Here is an 18002-nt window from a genome sequence, read left to right on the forward strand (position 1 = left end):
GGCAGTGTGCAACCAATCTATCTGAAGGTAATGTCTGTAAAATTCTTAGAAATGTGTTTAAAATCCTTACATTTCCAGAGTGCTGTGTGAACATGACTGTAACTCTGTGCCCAAACATGGGTTTGCTGTATGGTCTCCTCTCTGTGCAGCAAAGTGCTGTTTTCCTGACATTTTACTTTATTGTGTGGCTGTGGTGGTTGGGACAATGATGATGCAGTCCTTCTGGATCATCATCTTACAAAGTATGGGGTACCATGTGAAATAGCATTTAAAATCTGTATCTTTAGATTTGGAAATGTTTCCTTGGCAAAGGTGTTTCTGTTTATTAAATCAAAACTACAGCTAGTTAATTACTCTGTTCTCAGATACTGAGGTGAGGTAAGGGATGGTAGAACTCTTTGTTCTGAATTACAGATACTTTTTGTTGTGACATACCCAAACCACTGTGTTTTCCAAATATTTGAAATTAGGCTTAGGAAATATCTCGGGATATCCCTAATATGGGTAGATTTTAATTATGTATTTTTAGTTATTAATTATTGTCAGGAAATAATGCAATTGCTGGATTACCATTTTTGACCTTGCTAAAAACTAGTTCAGCAGAGTAGTTGTAGTTAGGAATTATGGGCTTACTTGCTAGAGGTCAGGAGTAGCTCCATTAACAGTGCACCAGTCTGGGCTTATTTGATTTATCTGCCATCTATGGGACATCAGGACTGTGGGGCTCATCTTCCGTTCACTTTACATCAATCATGCTGAAAAAAGAAACTGTGCCATGGATGGTAACTGGATCTGCTGCATTTATTTCAAATGCTTCTGCTAAATCTCTTGGAATAAGAGGCAAACTACATCCAAACCTCACTTCAGAATGTATTGACAGATTTCAGGCTTCCTTGTACCTGGTAAAAATTAATGTTCTAGAGGAAAAAGACACCTGAGCTCTTACAAACTTGATAAATAGTTGTCTGAGGTCTCTAGTAAAGCCAGTGTCTAGAAGCTCAGCCCTCTCTTGACAGTTGCTGTCACAGCAGTATTGATTAGATGGGCTCTCTGCTTTCCTAGTAAAATTGAGAATTTTCTTCCTTGTCAGCTGGGGGTATGGAGGTGCAGCCATGCCAGCTTGGTGTGAGCCCATGCAGCCTCTGGAAGGGGGTGTGTGTGCATCTTGCTTTTGTCCTCCCTCTGCTCCTAATTTCCCCTTCCTAATTCCTTCAGGAAGAGATCTGTGTAGCTGCAGGGTGGGCTGAAGCAAGGGTCTGATCCTGCTGAAAGGCAGCTCTTCCAAGGAGGAGGTAATGAGCTCTCTCCCACCACCAGCACATACCATCTGTGTAGTGCATTTGACTGGCCCTGTGGCAGGAGCCTTGGCACTCTGGGTATGACCACACTGACTGTTATCAGGTACGTGCCAAAGGAAGTGGATCCCCTGGTTTATAACAGGTCTCATGAAGACCCAGGGGATGTTCCATACTCTGAGATTGGAGGCTTGTCAGAACAAATCAGAGAGCTCCAGGAGGTAATAGAATTGCCACTTACAAACCCAGAACTATTCCAGCCTGTGGGAATTATACCTCCAAAAGGCAGCTTGCTCTGTGGCCCCCCTGGTACAGGGAAGACACTTCTGGCCAGAGCAGTTGCCAGCCAGCTTGATTGCAGCTTCCTAAAGGTGGTGTCAAGTTCAATAGTGGACAAGTACATTGGGGAAAGTGCTCGACTGATGTTTGTGAAATCAGCTCTCCCTTATGGGATTTGTTGGTGCTGTGCTCCTGATCCCTGTGGCTGCTGCAGGTTGTTTGAATTCCATGTGATGCGTTGTTAACATTTTCTCTCCCATGCTCTTCCTGGTCCCATCAGAAACTAATCATCATGCATTTGTAGTAGTGATGCTCTCGTGTCATTAGGATCGTATTAAAAATCTTTTGGACCTGCCATAGGTTCTTGGTACACACTGTCAGTGCTGGTTAGGCATCGTGTATTAACCCTGTGGATTTTCAAAATGGATTTCCAAATGCATGGGGGGAAACACTGTGGTGTCAGTTCAGATGGCTGTACTGCAGCAGAGATGGTATTTTCTGTGTTTTCCTATTTGTAAAACAATTTGAAGCCTGGTTTGTGTGTTTTCAAGACAGTGCATTTTAAAGTAAATGGAGAATTTTTTAATAAAGCTGGCTGGGTTTCACTGCAAGGCATGCAGGCAAGGTTTTTTGGGTAGCAATAATATGGATAGTAACTCAAAACGGTTACTTGTTCCTAGGGTTGTTCTTACATAATACAAGAGAATAACCTTTTCTAAAAGATGTTCCTCTCTCTGTGTACTCAAAACAATGACACATCATGTGGAGTCCCTGACTTACACCTGGTAGTGCTGCTTTCTAGCTCTCCTCTTAGTATGGCTTGCTGAGCTGTGCAACATCTTTCTGATATAAATGGACAAATATTTTTATGAAAACCTGGGCATTTAGAGTTACTTTTTATGTTTAAATTCAGCTGGTAGAACACAAACCTTTGCTGGCATGTTCATCTTTGTGGTGAATCACTGAACAGGCTTTTTTCAAGGCTTTTATTTAGGAGTAGTCATGTTCTGCCCTAAGGGCAGGATGAAGGTTCTTCACTATATCTAGGGAAGCAGGTGAAGAACTGAGGTTTTTTTTTTTCTTGTGGATTCTTGAATGGGATGGAGAGTGAATCAAGTGGACTAGAGCACAAGATGCTCTTTGTAGTGTGAAACTACTTAAAGAGAAATATTCGTTAGTAGTGGCTACAGGGTCTGTGCTTCTGTTTTCTGTTACTAATTCTTTTATATTTGCTTTTTTTATTTAATTTTTTTTTTTTTAGTTTGGTTGATAAGGTAGAAGGTTCCTCTTTAATGGCAATATCTGCTATACAGTATACTATATACAGAGTATATTTGATAAAGAAGTGGACCTGCTTCTGGGTAGTGGGTGTTGGGTGGCTGAAGAGGTGCTCAGAGCACCCTGGCTGCCTTCTGGAGGACTGCCCCTCCTCTGTGGGGATGCTGTGGCTTGGGAAGAACCACAGACATTTACTGCCCTCTTGAACTGCCAGCCTTGTGCCCTGCACACATTCTTTGGTTTTTACCATCTGTAAGCTGCTGCCATGTCTGTAATTGCAGTTTGACTGCACTGGCCTGGTGCTGCATGGTTGCAGGTTCTGACACTTGCTAACCTTGCCTTAGAAGAGTGTTTTTTTGAAAAGCCGAAGTAAACTCCTGCTGTTAACAAACAAAAACCCCAGCAAACCCTGTGTTACTTCCTTTTATGCTACAGCGTTATATTAAGTCACCTTTTTTCTCGTCTTGTACTCTTAGGTTGTGTTTTTCCTCAGCACTAATGAGTCCTTACCAAAGTACAGAGTTTCAGTTTGTGGGAACATGGAAATATTTCACATACTTAGTTAAGAGCTGATAACCTTACTGGTTTGTTGCTTTGTAATCTGATTGACCATATTTTCTACTTTAGTTTCTTTCCTAGAATTGCAGTTTCTTCAGAAACTAGAGTGTCTGTTTTGTTGGTATTCCTATTAAAATCATGAGTTGTTCAGCAGTTAATTTTTCTCTGTATCTGAGGGTGTTAGTTACAAAGAGTTTTAACTGCAGTGTTTGTAGATAGATGAACATGCTATTTTAGGCCCCTTCTCTTGCCAAAAATAATGGCGAAAAACCTCTGACTTCCTTCCATCTCCTAACTTGGCTTCAGTGTTTTTATCTTGAGTAATTACTCCATTTCCTTCAGACCCATGGTACTTTTAAACTTGATGTACATAAACTGGGTCCTTATGGTATCTGTTGTACAATGCATCATCCATAAACACATCAGGTACTTGCTTTGACAAAGACCACTTTTTCTAAAGACTCTTTACCCTATCAAACATACTATAGAAATTAATTCAAAATATCCAGAGAACTACCTGAGGTAGCCTAGTTTTTCCATGCCTGTACCAGTGTAGTCAGTGCTTGTGTTAGTGAATTCATGCTTCTGTATATTTACTGGCAAGAGAATCCTATGTTGAGGACCAGACATTCAAAATCACTTCTTATTTTTAAGCAAAGAAAAGGTGTGGAGCAGATTCTCAGCTATACCTGGTGTGTAGTATGTTGATGTGGACTTTGTAAATTTTTCTGGGCTTGGGTTGATCAGTTGAAACTGGGAATTCACTTTCATGAATCCTTAGAACTTTTAAGCTATGTTAGTAGTCTCTGGGTGCATAAGGTGCTTCCTTACATTTCTCTTTTGGTTTGGGTTTATTAAAGCTAATGTGTTCAGAGTGTTCTGTAACTCCCTTTCCCTTCTTCCCACGAATAAATGAGCACTGTGTTCTCAAAATGTTACATCTCATTTTATTACTGAAACTGCAGCAGTTTTGGAGTGGACAAGAGTCAAGGGGTGTTACAAAATCTGTCTGCTCAGACAACAATTTGGTGCTGAAGAGTCTGCTTCTGTTCATGGCTGGGCATGTAGTTTTAGAGGAATTACACTAGCCTTGAATTTTCTTTGTTGTGTGTAATTCAGCTTATGTTCTTGGAAATGAAAAAGCATCTGGTTTTGCTGGAACTCATAGTTTTTCATTTGGAATTATAAAATCTAATTTGTTTCTCCTTCACCCTCTCTCCTCAGAGATCTATCAAATTACTCTCTGTTCTAGATTCAAGCTCTTCATGGAAATTAATCATTCTGACCCCTGTGAAGTAAATATTATTTTCATTAATGGGAAAATTGCAGAACAGACAAGTAAAATTGCTTGTTTGAATTATGCAGAGCTCTTAGACATGTGGTCAAGTTGCTAGACTGTGCCTGTTTTCAATAAATTCTTTGCAGAACATTTTATGTAAGCTGTAATAATATTGATGCCATCTAAGTAGACAGAAAAATGGGGTTTTTGTTTCCTGAAACGTTTTGTGACCAAAGGGATAACTGTGCACTATTGTTTATAGAAGAGTGTATCTTGAAATGTGGGTAAGCAAGCTGTCTACTGAGAAGAGTACAAAAGAGTTTGTAATTTTCCTGGGGAAACAGGCAAAATACCCTTTTAAATTTTATCCTAAATTTTACCCGTGAAGGTCCTTCAGTGGGTAGAGAAAGCCCCACTCTGATGGAAATTACTCCATCAAGGGAGTCAACTGAGGATGGAGACAGAAGGTGGTTTTGTTTTATGGAATAACAGATTATTGGTTCCCAAGAAAAACAGGTTTAAACAAGGTTTCTCCATTGAAAAGCATTGGGTGTGGTAGAAGAGAATATCCTGAATTAGTTCTGTTTCTTTCAGTAGGATGGAAATAATGAGTTCTGCTTTATCTCAGAAGTGGTGTGGATGAATGTTTTCCTTGAAGGAAGGCTTGTAACACAGCAAAGCAGTTGAGTTCCATGTACAAAAGACTTTCCAGCTAAAGAATTGTCCTTTTATTAAAGTTGAATTTTGAATTGGAGATAGTTTTGTGCTCCATAAACCACATCTTCTCTTTAGATTACCAGAATTTTCAGTTTCAAAGGTTTTGAAGACTGAATACATTCTCAGTGGAGTGGAATTTTTTATATTCTGTTGGATATTTTGAAACTGTAGTAATATGGTTAATGCCTCTTTGAGTGAGTTTTACAGGCAGTATTCATCTCTTCAGCTTTTCTTGTTAATCTTCCTTTGTAGCAGATGTGTGATAGATTTCTGGTGTGCTGTGAAGGGGTCTGAAGGCTTCTGGAAGTGATGCTCATAGCATGCATGCAGCTAACACAAACATGCATTGGGATATTCCTGTCTTAAATGCTTTTTGTGGGAAAATTGCAGAGTTTATGCAATATGCTGTTATGTTATGGCAGATTGGGGGGATGAAATTCCATGTTCTGTTTGTTTGATGGATGTTAGTACATGTCTCTGGTTGGTGGGCATGCAGGGATGCTGTTTAGTAGCAGTTTCATGGCTTTTCCTTTGTTCATTGCTAGGTGGTTCTCTGCCTTCTTGTTTTGGGCACCTGATGTGTCTAGCTAATACTGCTTCCATGATGTGTATTATCAGTTCATCCAAGTGCTGATGAAAGCTTTCAGATAAAGGGAAGTCAATATGGTCCTTTGCCATGGGTTCAAGAAGATGTAAGACTGGTATTTCTGACTGCCAGCTGGCTGCTGGATGACCTCCAGCAGCTTCTTTTCTTTCTCTTCACTTGATTTCCCTTTCTTTGTATTTGGTGGAATCAAATTCACCTTCTCTGCAAAAGACTGAACTCCTATGAGTGGAGAACATCCTAACAGCAGCATATTCCCTGTGGTGCTGACTCTGTTTTCATGAGCAAACAGCTTTAAAATTCCAAATACAGAAGTCAGGTGAGGTGCCACCTCAGTTTTTCATTTAATAACAGTTAAATGCATAGAAATATATAAAAGAATGGGGGCTGGAGGGGCAAATTTGCAAATTGCTGAATTTGCCCTTTATCTTTACTCCTCCAGTGTTTTCTGCCATAGACAAAGTGCTTGGCATTGTCAGGAGTAATTCCTGAGTTTCCATTTTCATGGCTGTGCTCCATGAATTCCTTGATGTTTCATTTTGGTTGCTTCAGCACTGGACAAAAGCATTATCCATCTTAAAGGTAAGAGGCTCTTTCCAGTTGGAACTGTCTTCCTGGTACAGGTATTTTACTTGTAGCATGTGCAGTTATATTAAAGGTAAATGTAAAGCCATTGAGCTGCTGTTAGTCCCAGGCTAGAAAACCTGTCCTCAGTGTGATAAGTGTGTAAGCCACGGTGGTAGTGAATGAGTGATCAGGAGAGGGTATGGCTTACTGCACTAAAATGATACTGTGAACATCAGAAGTCTTTTCAGGTGAAATTAAAGTAAATGAAAATTTTGTTCTCAACAGAGCAGCAAAGGAGTTAATGAACCAAATGCAGTGCTACTAATTCTGATTGATATTGTACAATTATAATGTGAAAGGTATTTGAACTTGTATTGGGCTGTAAATCTGCATCAGACTTCTAGTTTACTCTTGCTGAGTGGAAAAAAGTCAACACAAACAAACCCAGACACCCACCCAGCCTCAGCTGAATCTCCCTTAATTCAGAACTTGAAGTGGAATTCGATGCAGTACGTTTTTCTATATTGCTGTTTTACAAAAAGGTATGAGAAGGTGAGAAGGTTTCACTAGCTCAGCTTTCTTCCCTGTTAGTTGCATATGTCTGAGAAATTCCTAAAGGGCTCAGTGTCTGAAAAGCAAAAGGTAAATATTCTCTCTGTATTTTGATGTCAGCAGCAGCAGAGGATCCCCTGACAGCCCTCTGTGCCCTTCTAGGGCTCTTTCTTCCCTACTATCCTCAGTCTGACTGGATGGCAGGCTTCTATGATATGACTATCATAGAGCTTGATAGTTTGGATGGCAGGCTTCTACTATCTTGTACTGTTCTCTTCTCACTAAGAAGAAATAAAACCTCGTTTTATATAAAAGTGAAATTTAGGGAAGAACACAAGGGATCAGATTCTGGCAGTGTCTCTTGAAGCAAATGTTCTCTAGCTTGACAAGCTGAGCATGAAAGGATACATCTTATTAGGATAGAAAATCTATGTATGGGATTCCTTTGGGTAGTGTTTTCATGTATTTGTTGTTTGTTAGAATTATACTTGTATTAGCATGGAGAGGCTTCAGTAATGCATTGGAAAGAGTATTTCACTGTTCACTAGGTTGAAAGTCAAGCTGACTGTAATTTCAGAGTTTAGTAGGAGTCTATTAACCTTTTATAAAAAATTACTCCTGATTTTCCCAGAATAAGGGCTTTAAATTCTTAGTGCTTTTTATACACCTTTATTTTGTGTTTCTGCATCACCTTTAAATTTTTTTTCTTGCTTCTGTGTTTTTCACTGCTTCATATTCGTTGTTTCAGATCCTCCTATCTCCTGGAGGTTTTATTCTTGTTTTTATTTTTTAATTTTTATTTTTTATTTTTGGTGGGGTTTTTAACATTTATTTTTATTTTTTTTTACTGTTTTTTTTATTGCTGCTGAGTTTTGCTACCTCCCTTTGATAGTTCATCCTTTCCAGCCTTTCTGACCTAGAAGAAATTGTGCTTCAGCGAGCTTCTGGAGAAACTGTGTTGGGTTTTAGGAGCTCAGCTGTGACTTCTAAACGTGCTGCTTATGGTTGCCACATAGGTTTGTGCAAGTTAGTTGGCTTGGTGCTTTTTAAAACCCTGTCTTACTTGTGTTTCTGATGCATCTGAGTAATAACCATTATTGCTTAACAATCAGGTAGCTGAAAATAAAAATGGGGTTTACTTTGTAGTAGTGCTACTGACAATTTTCTGGCATTTGTCATCCTCAAGGACAGTATTCTTTTTGGGTGGGGATGAAACTCAAGTGTGAAAGCTTTGCTTGGAGGTGGCTTCCAGCAGTCCTGCTCTCTGGTGTGGCAGAGTAATGGGAGTGAGGAATTCAGGGTAGTGCTGGGCACAGGGCTTTGAAAATACCCACCAGAACACTGAAGGGAATTAGGGGCAGAAGTCCTGTCTCCCTGTGACTGGGGGTTGGAAATAAATGGATTGCAGGCTGGTGTCTGATGCCAGGGGTGCAGCAGCATCTTCTCTGCCCTGCAGTGCATCATCTCATGTTTGTTGAAGTTCATGGGTAAAACTTGTCCTGGCTGTCTTCATTCCTCTGGCAGTAATTACAGCAATAATCAACTAACAAACATACCTCAAAAGCCTTTCGGTTTTATTAGGAAGGTAAAGACAGATTTACTGAAATATTCTCATAGGTTTATGATGGCACAAGAATACTTTATATAGAGTCCTTTATTTAGAAATGATGATGTGTATAGGTGGTGCCTTCCTAAGCAAAACTGAGCAGGATATTTCTCACTGATGTTTGTTCCTCCTTTCTTTTGAAAATCTGGTTAATAGGACATCCTGAAAGACCTGCTCACTTTTCTTGTCAGATGAATGGGCTGTTTTGGCTAGGGAGTAAAATGGTTTTTATGTGTCTATGAGAGAAAAATATCTGATCATCTGGTAGCTATTCATAGAATCATAGAATTGGCTGGGTTGGAAAAGACCTCAGAGATCATCAAGTCCAACCCTTGATCCACTCCCGCTGCAGTTCCCAGCCCATGGCACTCAGTGCCACATCCAGGCTCTTTGGAAATATCTCCAGACACGGAGAATCCACTACTTCCCTGGGCAGCCCATTCCAATGCCTGATCACCCTCTCCAGAAAGAAATTCTTTCTCATCTCCAACCTAAACCTCCCCTGGCACAACTTGAGACCCTGCCCTCTTGTCTTGCTGAGAGTTGCCTGGGAAAAGAGCCCAACCCCCCCCTGGCTCCAACCTCCTTTCAGGGAGTTGTAGAGAGTGATGAGGTCTCCCCTGAGCCTCCTCTTCTCCAGCCTCAACACCCCCAGCTCCCTCAGCCCTTCCTCACAGGAATTCTGCTGGATCCCTTCACAGCCTCCTTGCTCTTCTCTGGACCTGCTCCAGCACCTCAATCTCCTTCCTGAGCTGAGGGCCCCAGAACTGGACACAGGACTCAAGCTGTGGCCTCCCCAGGGCTGAGCACAGGGGCAGAATCCCTTCCCTGGACCTGCTGGCCACGCTGTTCCTGATCCAGCCCAGGATGCCATTGGCCTTCTTGGCCACCTGGGCACACTGCTGCCTCCTCTTCAGCTTCCTGGCAATCCAGACTCCCAGGTCCCTTTCTGCCACTCTGTGCCCAGCCTGGAGCTCCCCATGGGGTTGTTGTGGCCAAAGTGCAGGACCTGGCACTTTTTTCAGCATTTTTGAACACTGTTAGGTTCTGCAAAGATTCTTAGTGTTTCTGGAGAGCATTCTATTCTTTCTTTTTGAAAAGGCTTTGGCTGCTATTCCAGTAATTCCTGATGTTATTAATTATATAAGGCTCCTAAAGCTTGGAACTGCTGCTCTGCAGGTGACCTGCTGCTCCAGAACAGCTTTTGCAGAGTGTGGCAGAGAAGTGGGAGAAGTGAAACATTATCTGGGTAGGTGGCAGATTCTGAAATCAGGGGGATGAATCTGCAAGGATTCCTCATCTTGTTTATAGTACTGCATATTGGTAGCTGGAACATAGCAAAGAATCCTCTGAATTCTCTTTAAGTAGCATATTTTAGTTCTTCCAAGGATGATGTAAGAAAATAGCCTTTTTCAGTAGAACCAAGCTGTTTCTTCCCTCCTCCATTACATACACCTACACCAATGTTTTTTCAGCTCAGCAAGTGTGTTTTTTCTCACTCTCTCTGCTGTGTAGGCGGCCTTCCCAATCACAATTGAGCTTCACAGGCAATCTTTTACAAAAAAAAAAATAATCAAGTTGTCTTTACACAGCAGGTCTGTAATTTAACACCAAAGAAAATGGAGAGTTATGGGTTAGAACATTAGAATTATGATGCTTTTTAGTAGTGCTAGAATAGGTGAAGAGTTTTGCCCTAGAGAAAACAAGGAAACTTTTCTTGACCATAAGTCCACCACCTGTGGAAATTATTTATTTACCTGCTGCCCAAATGACTTGCTGAAATGTAAGTAGCAATCACAGGCAAATAGGTTTTAAACCTTTTGCTTGCTTCATTAAACTGGAATATAATTGAACTTTTCTAAAATTAGAATGTGTTTCTACTTGAAAGAGACAGTCTCAGTTTGTGGAAGGTAAAATGCTGTTCTTCCTGGAATGTTATTTTGAACATCAGTTTAGTTCTCTCCTCTTGGAATCTGCTTTTATTGCACCTCATCACTAATATTTTGTAGTGCATCTGTTTTGGAGATGCCTCTTGTTTTTCCAAGGTCTTAATTTCACACAGTATTTTGTAAATAAACCTAAACTGAACTTTTTCATTAAAAAAACCATCCATGAAGGCCATATTATTGATTGGTTAAAGAAAGATAGCAACAATTATGTTCTGGAGCACTGTTGATAATGCTGTCTGGCATCTTGAAAAAAAATTATTTTTTTTTGCTGATACTAATGGTGTTGCCTCTAAGTATTCAGACATTATTCAGCTCTGTCTATAAATAACTGTTCAGAGAGTAGCAGTGGGTGACTTAAAATTATTTGCTTATCAATGTATCATGTTTCAGAGATCCTTTTAATGAAATAAATAGAATTTGTGCTGTGGTTTTATGTAGCAGCTATCCTTCTGTGCTTTTCCTGGTCCATGCCTTTTCTGCCTCATGTCAGCACAAGTGCTTCTGGAGCTGTGCAGTGGAAATGTGAGTGGGGAAAACAAGGTTGGAGGAATGATCCAGGTCTTCTCCTCCTCTGTTTAGAGTGGGATTTCAATCTGTCTCTGGGATGTGATTCACCCCACATCTCCTGTGATACGTGAGCCTTGTAGGAGTAGAGGAGGACAAAAATGCATTTGGTGGTATGTGCTCTACCTCCAGCTTGTGCCTCTGCTGAGTTCTTGGGACTGCAGGGTAAATCTCCATGGTAACATCTGTTTGTGGAGTCTGGTTTTAGGGGACTCTTAGCATCTACAAATGCAAGTCTTTTGTAGCAATAGGCAGAGATCAGATGGTAAGGCTGATGATGAAAAATGTAGATTTGTTTGTTTGTTGGTTTGGTTTTTTTGACAGGGCCTGATAAATAAGAAGGACCAGATTTGAAACTTTTTTTTTTCTTGCTTCTCTTTCAGACTTCTTACAGGACTGCATTTGGTGACTCTGATAAATCCTGCTCTCCCTTGTGTTTGGTGTATCATAGGCTTTATGTTGAGGGGAAAAACAAAAAGTGGGCCATAGCACTGTATATGGCCTCTTTGTCTCAGGTGTAACCAAATGTTTGTTTCATCCCCAAGTTACTGACAGAATGTGTTCTGGAAGAAAATGACCTCACTCAGAGAGTGATAGGTTGGAGCTGTTGTAGTCAGAAACTTGTGATGCGGATTCTCCGACATGAGTAAATTTAGCTACAGAACTTCACAGATTTGCTGTTGTAAAACTCTGCATTGTTGCTTGAAGCACAATTTGCACAACACCATTCATCTTTTTTCAAAAGATTTTACCTGCTTGTCTCCCATTCAAAGTTTATTCATACCCATGGTCTTTCTGTTTCTAGGTTTCACCATGCTTTGATTCATCTCAAGCTGGTCATGACAGATTCTGGGCATTTTTGCTGAACCTGCAGGTGTGACAGCCTTCTGAGGAATCCAGACAGGTAAGAATGCATGCTCCACTTTCTGTACCACCTGACAGTCACCTGCTGGAGTAGGGTTTGCTGCCACTAAATCAGTGCTGGCTTTGGGACTGCTGGGAGCATGGGATGCTTCCTACAGTACAGAAGGGGGCTTAGCCCACCCTGCAGGCTGACTGCCACCCACTGCCAGACTCTGCCCACTCTGTTGCTGAATGCATCCTCTATATGTGAAGAGTGTTTTTCAGGAGGGAGATGCTAGAGGGCTGCACTCCCTCCCCACTTTCTACTGGCTATTTGTAGAAGTGTTCCAAAAGCAGGTTGGATTCTGATCAGACTGCGACAGAATACTTGGTTTCGTCACGTTTTCTGAAGCACAGTAGTTCTTGTAGGTGGTTCCTTTTAAAGTACTTCTGGAATGAAACTTGTGTTGTTAGGAAGACAGGGATGATTATTCTGAATGTGCCTGATTCTTGAAAAGGACTGCCTTCTAGTACATGGTTTACCCTTTCACAGATAAATATATTTTTAGGGGGGTTGTAAAAAATAACACAGCAAGTGTGAAATGCTCAAGTTCAGCCCATGCAGCCTTGCATCAAATGCAAGTGTTTTCTGAGTGACAAATGACCTGGCAAGACTGGAAAATTGCTGTGTGTGGTTTTGGAAGGTGAGGGTAGGGAGGGATGGGTAGCAGTGGTATTGGTTTTGCAAAGATGTTCTTCTGAAAAACTGTCAGCAGAGCTGCACTGTGTGAGGCAGAAAACTACTTGTCCTCCAGGGTTTGATTTATTGTAGCAACAAAACCTTTCTTTCAGAGGGCATATATATTGGAAACAAGCAGTTTTGTTCACAGATTTAGAGGAGCCCTTGGAAAAGAGTGTTTCAATTATCTTTCCTCTTGAATAATCTTACGTTCTCACTTGGCACCATCTTTGGTGTTGGTTTTTACATGCAGCTATTATTGTGGCTTTTATTGATATATAGGTCTCGAAGTTACAGACAGAAGGAAGAAATATTGTGCCCATCTCTTTCCCACCACACCATACAAAAGTTTGTTTGGTTTTGCTTTGTGGTTTCAAGAGGCACATTTTCATCACAAACACTGCTAGTGGGACATGGATGGTGAAAAAGGGCTTTACTGAATGAAATAAAAGAAATTTCTTAGCTTTTAACTTACTGGAAAGCAAGTGAACAGTTTTCCCCTTTCTATTTAGATTCCAGTTTGGGGTTTTTACTATATACTTTCCATAAAGACTGCCCAGGTAATTAATTTTGCCAGTGTGATTGTGTCACCATGTTACACCACTGCAATGTACACATGCAATTTTTGTTCATTAATGGCAATAGTTTCCCAGTGGAATTTTAAAAATTGTTAAATTCCAGCTCTTAACAAATCTATTTATACAAATTGGTATTTAAAACTTAATTTGTTTCACTAGTTACAGTTCTGGCTGTTTTATGACCTTCTAAGCTCATGGTCCTATACACCTAGTCTTGTTTACTTGAAATTCATGTACAAGTTTTACACCTGGGAGTTTCAATCAAGTGTACCCCTCTTACCAGACTGTGTTTTTAGAAATAGTGAAGTGCTACACAGTAAAGCTGATTTTTGGTTATGCTCCAAAGATGAAATCTAATTGGATTTGTAAAGACATTTAGGTGCAAGACATTCAGCAGCATAAACTTAGTTTTGTTAGATTCCCTGTGTTCTTCTGTTAATATTGACAGAATAAAGCTTGTAAAATTCTGCATACAACTTAACCTGAAACTGCTTAATTCTCTTCAATCTGTGCTTAAAGGGGGAAGGGGATGGTGGTCACTGTGCTTAAGTGGTTGATGCTGACCTTAACTTATATTTTGTAGCATTTAAAGCTTCTAATTTTGTTTGTACTCTCTCTCTTCCATGAAGGTAGCTTCATTTATCACTGGTAATAAGGCCAGGTTGCTTGGGGTAGGGTTGGGATGGGAAAGGTTTTGCCACAGTGATTCTTGCTTTTTCACAGGCATCTTGTTTGTTCTCTGTAATGGGAGATGGGAGCTTTATGGGCACCATTTCTCTGAGTGGCCAGGAGGAGGTACTGAGCTGCATTCCTGTCTTATCTTTTGCAGATTTTATTTATCTTTTTTTTTTTTTTTTTCAGGAATTTCCCCAAGGTTTAGGTGGTGGCTGTACAAATTGTTACTGTTGTTAGGATTCTGTAGATCTGTACTGCAAGCTGTTTCTGTGAGGAGTCTGTTAGGAAAACCTCCTTAGCCTCATTGTAAAGGTAGATAAGTTGTTCTTGGAGTGCATTTTGTATGCATGCATCTGAGAAAGGGATGAAATTATTAGATACACTTATTGAAACATGGATGTTCCCAAGCTAGGAACTGCCTTCTGTAATGTTTGTGCACTGTGGTATTTCAATGATAACTACAATTTTTATCTTTAAATGGAAAATAAATAAAAAATGCTTTGTATATTTTTACCTTCTTTTATCTTTAAAGCCAGTGCAGTGAATTAGCAAAAGCTGGCATATGATAGTTGGGAGATTATGTAAGGTATGCAAGAACTGGAAAGTTGCAGTTGTACCATTCAGCAAAACTGGATAATGTTGTTAATAACTAAGTATGTCTGCTCAATAGGAAATGGGTGTTTATGAGATGTTTTGCCTTCACATTGCTGTGTGTCTGAATGCATTGCATATTGAAAAGTTAAATTTATGTGAGTGAATGAAGAGAGTAGTTAAAGTCTGGATCCCATTGATTTTTTTTTTCTTTCTTTCTTTTTTTCTTGGCAACCTATAAACCAGTGAGGGTTTTATAGTTTTATTGCAGTTTTCTTAGTCTGAACTGTCTGAAGATTCAGTGGTATGGATAGTGATGCTCCATGCTCTGGTCTGGCACCTGGTGCAAGGCAGCCCAAGAATGATGGTGCACATGCTCTGTCTGCAAACTTCCCAGTTTCAGTATGGTTTGGCACACCCCACTTAGCTTTAATCCAGCTAGCCTAGATTAAAAAAAGATTGCAAGGATTTAGCAGCATGGATTATTTCAGCATAGCATGTTGGAGGCTGTCAAGGAGTCTGGGTGCTTAATCACAGCAATACTATGTCCTGGAAATTCAGTGGGTTTTGTAAAGCTGTTACTGAGTTCTGTACATTGCATAAATAAGGAGAGCTGTTGGGAGATGAAATACATATTTTATCCATTTTATTTATGATTTTTTCCTAGTTTTGCATTTAAAATGTGGAACATAACTTAGAACTAGTAACTGTACTTGGTGCTATGTATTCTTACTGCTGTGTATTAATCAGTATTGAAGGTGTTTTCTGGAGCTGTTAGTGCTGTATTGATGTTTTGTGAAGCATGAGCAACCCTGGCATGGCTCAGCTTCTATATGAATTCAGAGCAAAAGGCTTCTGCTGTTAAAATATTTTTCAATATGCAGGTTAGTAATAGGAATTGGCAACTGAATCTGAGAGGCTGAGCAGATGTGGAATCTGTGAAGCAGGTAAGAAACAGAATTTCATGGATTGAATTTCAAAAAAACCAAAACAACCCCCAACCCCCCTACCAGCTCCCCTCAAAACCAAATGAGGACAAAAAAAGAACATAACAAAAAAAACAACCCAAAAACCTGACAGAAAGATTCATAGAATAGCAAAAGTGGGGTTGGGAAGTGTGAAACTCATTCTTGTGCTGCCTTTTACCAGAGGTGTTATTTCTTTGCTTCATTTTTTTCTTCTATAGAGAAGAACACTTCTGTGAAGTGTTTTGAGAACATATGCAACTGCCCATTGACTTACATTTCTAAAATCATGCTTCAGAACACCAAGGTGTAGTATATAATAATAGTAATAATAGTAATAATAATAATAACAGTAATAGGATTTGTTTGGAAAGCATACCATGGCAATGAAAACTCAAAATTTGGAGATTTTAAATTCTTAAATTATTCCATCAGTCTGAAAACAAAAGAAACCTTGTTCCTAGCCTGATTTCCAATCATGTGATTCTTTTATGTCAGTGCTTGGAGAGAGCTCAGATTCCTTCCTTATCTTGCTCTCTCTTTTCTTCCCATAGGCATTTCAGGGTTTTTTTACTCCATTATTTCAGCATCCTTCTGTTCAATTGGTTCTTGATTTTACAGTTAGTTTCTTTGTGCCAAACGAAGCGCCAGAACTGTTTTGGTCTCTTATTTGAGATACTTCCTTCTTTAAACATCAGTGGATTGCCTAAGGCAGCCACAGCTCTGTGCTGAGAGCTCTCTGTTATGCACTCATATCCCAGAAGTGAGGCAGTAAATTGGAGTGATGCACAGAGCTCACACCTGTGAAGATCAGAGTTCAAACTTTCCACTTGAGATCAGAGCAGTGCAGCTTGCTTTTCAGTCTCATTGTATTCACTTCTGATGCATAATGCAAGACCACAACCTACCTGTGCTCCGTTTGGTGAAAGATAAAGATGTGTGTCTGCTGTCCCATCAGCTTGAGGAATTAGTGTCTTGTTATGTATATAACATGTCTATAACCTAGCACACATGTATCTGCACATCATAGTGGGAATGGTGCTGTATAGCTTTTGCATTAGTAGTTATGCAACAGTTCCTGTTGATTTGGATTTGTTTTTAAAAACTGTTTTTTAATTTTAATAAGTTTATTAGCATGTTGGTCCTTCTAGTTTTGTTTTTAGATGAATTGATGTAACCAATCATTAGTTCATCCCATTGTTTCCATATTTGAAGGTCTGGTATAGTTCTGCAGTACCTTGAAGCTAACCTGTTGGTTGCACTGACCTGTAACACCAGGAATATTTCATTTTGCTGTGTCTTTTTCAACATCTATAATTGTATTTTTTTAAGCAAAAGAAGCCTGTAAGTTGCAGAAGTTGCAACCAATTTTCTAACTCATCAATGTAGCCAAAAGTTCAGCCTTGGCTTTGTATGTGTCATTTTTACAGAGATAAAATGAATGTCTTAAGATGTGTTTGAGTAGCAACCTCTCCCATGCCTGTATTTCTGTAATGAAATAGAAAGGGGGAGGAGGAAGATGTCTGATTTAAATATTATAGAATATTAGTGTAATTTAGAAAATACACAAGAGGAGAATTTTCTCTATACTGAAACCAGGGTTGAAAGTCATTTAAAGTTGAGAAATTGTTTGGATAGAATTGAATTGGGCTGTGATGCCATGGAACTTTTTTTTGTTCTATTGCTGCTGAATGGTTTGTGTGTGTAAAGGGCTTCCCAGGGGTCACTTGTGAGGCTGCTATGTCTAAATGTGTAACCACCCCACATTGCACCTCATGGGGGTGCTGTCCTAGCCAGCCTCCAGTGCCTTCAGTTCCTCTGCTCCATATGCACACAGAGGAAACCTACATGTGTAGTAGTATAGGTATGATTTCTCAGGATTTGTGGAAACACTAAATAATCGTTGTTTAATCTCCAAATGGTGTTTAATGTTATTTTTTCTTCTATTTCCTTACTCCTTTTTTACTTTATTTTCTGATTAGGTATTTATTTTAGGCATTTATTTTCTTCAGCATAACTATCTTTTTATTCCTCTCCAGCCTCTTATTCCTTTCCAGCAGAGGCTGGCTGAGGAGAAAGGATGAGGCTGGGAACCCAAGTAACTGGTGCTTCAGCTTCCCTTCTTTGAAAACAATTAGCTGTTGGGACAGGGCTGTTTGGAGAGAAGATGAGCTGCAAAATGGCTGGGGCCTGAGCACCTCTCCAGCTGGGGTTAATTTAGAATCAGAAGTTTAGAGCAGTCTTTAAACATTTGCATGCTCAGCCGTGAGGTCATGAAAGGAGTCAGCTGTGTGTTTTTCCACATCTTTGCTCAAGTATCTAGCCTTGACTAGCAAAGGAAGGAGAGGTGTATTTGGTAGGAA

General features: G+C 39.9%; 1 protein-coding gene across 4 annotated transcripts in view; it reads left to right on the forward strand.

The window, feature by feature from the left end:
* The window catches only part of SIPA1L1 (signal induced proliferation associated 1 like 1), a 228744-nt gene that overhangs the window by 54804 nt on the left and 155938 nt on the right, over positions 1–18002 (forward strand). For all 4 annotated transcript variants that reach the window (XM_030451666.1, XM_030451665.1, XM_030451669.1 and 1 more), the window contains exon 2: positions 12054–12152. The gene's annotated coding sequence lies outside the window, so the exon portion shown is untranslated. The remainder of the gene's footprint in view (positions 1–12053; positions 12153–18002) is intronic.

Source organism: Calypte anna, chromosome 5A (genome assembly GCF_003957555.1).
Source record: "Calypte anna isolate BGI_N300 chromosome 5A, bCalAnn1_v1.p, whole genome shotgun sequence".
Lineage (NCBI taxonomy): Eukaryota > Metazoa > Chordata > Aves > Apodiformes > Trochilidae > Calypte > Calypte anna.